Source organism: Lampris incognitus, chromosome 12, assembly GCF_029633865.1.
Source record: "Lampris incognitus isolate fLamInc1 chromosome 12, fLamInc1.hap2, whole genome shotgun sequence".
NCBI lineage: Eukaryota > Metazoa > Chordata > Actinopteri > Lampriformes > Lampridae > Lampris > Lampris incognitus.
The window spans coordinates 49225395-49230286 of record NC_079222.1 but is presented as its reverse complement, the minus strand read 5'-3'; positions in this window follow the sequence as shown (position 1 = coordinate 49230286).

Below are 4892 nucleotides of genomic sequence, written 5' to 3'. Positions count from 1 at the left end.
TTCATTAACGTGAATTGTTAGTATATGTCAGTATACATCTTCCCACCTGTAGTTTTAGCAGCGGTGTCTTTTTTCCATAAGCATGTGAGCTAGGTGGATCTGTGTGTGTCTCAGTCCGTGTAGATGTGACCCTCTGCTAGGCTTCATTCCAGACCCCATCCTGGTCTATGAGCAGCACCGCTTTGGACCTACAGAGTCCAAGAAAAAATGTAAAAAGGAAGTGTCTATTGTTTTTTTTTTCATTTGTTTTCCTTTGATATTTTAGTTGTGTGTAGCCTCCTATGGGACAGGTTGAGAAAGCGAGAAGATCCCCTGTGAGATATAACAGACAAGATCGTCTCATCTCCTGTCCATGGAGCATGTCCCACTTAGCAGGATTAGTGTGGTTGCATAACAGTATCAGTTTTTTATTTTACAAATTGTTCCTGGGTGGATGCAGACGGGGATCGGATTTGTGACAGTCCATAATAACAGGAAATCTAGCCTGAACCCGAACCTGAACCCAGTAGTGGACTTCTTGGCTGCTCAGGCCTGTACCACGATGTCCATCAGCAGTGTGGCCAGACAAGAACAAGTCCGCTGAGACGAACTCGCTCCAATACACACATACAGCCGTGGCTTACCTGCCGCTAATCACCTGACGGCTACTAATGCTGTGTGTGGTGTGTGTGTGTGTGTGTGTGTGTGTACGTACACTCTCTTGCATTTCAGCATTTATCAGACTTACGAGAAAAGAGGCCAAGCTAACAGTGGATGTCCACTTTTTCCCCGCGTTTGTCTCTGGTGATTGTGTTGGCAGTGGGTTGAGCCACAGGACTGTTGTTGAGCCTTGATGTTTCAACACACTGCGGTGCTAATCCTCTGCCACGTAGCAGCTGTCCCTGCTGTCTGACTCCAACTCTACTGGTGTTCACTTACTGCCAAATGTCCATCTAATCTACTGTACATATAACATTTCACATGTCTAATCTGTGCAGAATAACACAAATTCAACTTAAAATGTATTCGTTGTACATGGTCATAGAAATGACTATAAATTGTACTTGACATATGTAGGTATGTATATACTATATGTATTTAGGGTGGCACGGTGGCACCGTCACCTCACAGCAAGAAGGTCCTGGGTTTGAGCCCCGGGGTAGTCCAACCTTGGGGGTCGTCCCGGGTCGTCCTCTGTGTACTCTGCTTGTTCTCCCCGTGTCTGCGTGGGTTTCCTCCCACAGTCCAAAGATATGTAGGTCAGGTGAATCAGCCGTACTAAATTGTCCCTAGGTGTGAATGTGTGTGTGGGTCCTCTGATGGCCTGGCAGCGTGCCACCCAGTGACTGCTGGGATAGGCTCCAGCATCCCCGCGACCCTACGTAGGATAAATGGTTTGGATAATGGATGGATGGATGGATGGATGGAATGTACTAGCTGCAATAGAGACTGGTATAGAGTTTCTTCTTGACTCAGCATTAGGAAACCAGGTCTGGGTGCAGCCAGAAGCTGAGCTGATGAAACTATTTCAGACAGACAGCATGGAGATGGCAGAGCTCCTGTTTCTGACCTGGTTTAAAATGCCAAAGAGAATTTTTCCTGACATCCTTTGGTGGCTCTAAGACTCTCGTGTCGTCTTGACAGTGAAAACAAGTGTGACCCCAAGCAAGGCTGAAATTAAAGCTGTACAGAGAGATTTTCTGAGGGTTGATGCTATTTGTTTACGTCCCAGTTTGGATTCAGAGAGACAGCACTTGTTTCATAGTTGCCTAGTTTATATGATAGACGCGTTTTTATCACGTTGGCGTGCATTCTTCTTGTAACGGAACGGACATGGACGCGGGGCAGGCTAAGCTAACTGCTAGCCCATGCAGACCGGCAGTTCCAATAACACTGAGGGCAGCCTCACCTAGCGTTGACTGTGTTTCGTCGTGTGGAGTGTGGGAGGTGTGTCGAAGGTGTCTGGCTGGGAGAGCTGGCGTTGGATCGGCTGAAGGAGCCTGGTCTGCTGCATCCTGTGGGCCCAGGGACCGCGGCCCTGCCTGAAGCTGTGCTCGAGGAGGAAACACTGAGGGCGGTCTGAAGCGGGGCAGGCTACGCTAACAGCTAGCCCATGCAGACCGGCTGTACTGATAGTCATCCTGGCATTCACTGTCTTGGACAGTGACTTTTTTTGTCCTTTAAATGGTCCTGATTCCTGATTCTTCTCCCACAGTTGTCCACATTTACATCTTTTACTCAAGTTGGCTAGTAATAAAGTTAATAATAGTGATAATATTCATATTTACATAGCACCTTTTATACAAACAAATGCAGCACAAAGTGCTTTACAATGATAAAACAAATAAAAATGAACAGAGGTCAACATGGATCAGGTGATAGAACCAGAACAGGAATCGCCATGTGAGTTCTAGAACTATAGTAAGGAATGAGAATGAACTGGGTTGAGTAAAAGCCAAGGTAAATAGGTAGGTTTCCATAGTGCTCATACACCCTAAATAAATCCCCAGGCTTGTAGCTGGCTGATGCATGCCTTCATAGCCCAGAGCGTCATGATCACCCTTCCTCATATTGTCCTCCTCTTCACAAGTCTCACATAACAGTCCTGTTATTTTATAAAAGAGGAAGAATGTGACGTCTGAAATGGGACGACGTTTTTTGACAGTCCAGGAAATGGGATCTGTTTAGGGTGCATTTTTGACAAATCTTGAACATTCTGCTTGAAAACACTGCAGAGGAGCATTGCTCGGTGGGCTTGACCCAGATTCTGGTCCAACCTGCAGGATGCAGACTGGAGATGAGTGTGTACTTGCATGGATTTTCTGGAATGTTCACACTGAGTGAACTGGCAGCACGTGTTGTTTTAAACTGCTTCAGAGCTGTTGTGTCTTTCATGATTGTGACACAGCATGTGTGAGATCCCTGACAGGCAGCTGGTTTACACATCTGGTAAAACAGAACTGTCACAATCACGCAAACATCTCAGTCATGTGTATGGGCCACGTCGGTTTGCACAAACATGGAAACTGACTCCGGTTTCGTGGCTCTCTCAGTGTACTTAACGTAGAATCAGAATCAGAAGCACTTTATTTACCGTTTCATTTCATGCACTTGCGCACACGAAATGAAACGAAACATGGTTACTCCCAGGCCACAGCAGCACAACACAAAGACAAAACACATATCCAAAAACTACAAGAACTACAACACGCATATGCAAACTAAACAAAATAAAACTCACTGTCCATAGAACAAACGCCAGCCCGGATGACTGTCGGAACTGCCGGTCTGCATGGGCTAGCAGCTAGCTTAGCCTGCCCCACTTCCACATCCTGTCAGACCGCCCTCGGTGTTTCCTCTTCGGGCGCAGCGCCGGTCAGGCTTATGGTCCTTGGGTCCACAGGAGGCAGCAGACCAAGCTCCCTCAGCCGATCCAACGCCATCTCTCCAGCCAGACACCGTCGACACACCTCCCCGCACTCCACACGACGACACCAAAAACACAGTCAAGGCCGCCGCCAGACCGCCCTCGGTGTTATCAGAACTGCTGGTCTACATGTGCTAGCAGTTAGCTTAGCCTGTTGTGCTTCCCCGTCCTGTCAGACCGCCCTCGGTGTTTCCTCTTCGGGCGCAGCTCCGGTCAGGGCCGTGGTCCCTGGGCCCATAGGACGCAGCAGACCAAGCTCTCCCAGCCGATCCAGCACCAGCTCTCCCTGCCATCAGAAGACAAACTTAGACACAGACGTGGACAAAGACGCTGCTTGGACGGTACTGGATGAGGCTGCTGCAAACGTGAATTCGCGCCGCCATCTTCTCACACCGGAAGTGGAATAACAACACTACAACACAACAATCTTCAGAGATATACACAAGGACTGACTTTTTCAGGTGAAATCAGAGGTGATGAAGTGCAGTGGTGCAGAGAATATATCAGAGATGCTGAGACAGATGTTAGCAGCTTACTTCCATACATGCCTGAGGTAGATGGGCATGACAGGGCGTACCAAATATCTTAGTCTTTATCTCGTCACAAAGTTAATAGAATGGGAAATGGATGGGTTAGTGCCTGTAGTTTGTGGTGGATTCAGTAGTACACACAATCCGATGTTACATCCCCTGTGTAAATGAATGAAAACTGTTAGTTGTGCATTTTGGTGACTGAGGCTGGATAATGTGGATTTCTCAGCAGTCTAAAAACACCTACTGGGATATGACATGGGGCGGCACGGTGGTGCAATGGTTAGCACGGTTGCCTCACAGCAAGAAGGCCCTGGGAGGATCACGCTATTCCCCCCAGTTCCCCCTCACCCCCAAACGGGTGCCCTGACCAACCAGAGGAGGCGCTAGTGCAGCGACCAGGACACACACCCACATCCGGCTTCCCACCCGTAGACACGGCCAATCGTGTCTGTGGGGACGCCCGACCAAGCCGGAGGTAACGGGTGGATTCAAACCGGCGAGCCCCACGTTGGTAGGCAACAGAATAGACCGCTACGCCACCCAGATGCCCCCATATAGCACATTGATACAATCCTGAATGTTATTTGATCTAACTTTGTTTTGGCTCTTCTAACAGTTGTTGCACTTACTTTTAAATGGATTTCTTTCTCAAATCTTCACGAGTGATGCTGTGTTACTGAAGCGTGCAGATGATGTTGAGCTGGAAGAATTCTGTGTGGCACGGATAATTCAGCCGAATCCTTTGTCTGCTACAGCTCAGTACACTGTTGGAGGGAGGGAGGGAGGGGCAAAGATATCAAATTAAGATGCTATGGCCAGCACCGTTATCGCGGGGGTTAATGGTCCTGGATTAGATTTGGACTGGTTTTCTATGCAACGGCTTTGAAGCCGCATGGGCTGATGTTTGACCTGATATATTTTTTTTTCCGCCAAATCCTTGGCTTGACCTGTTT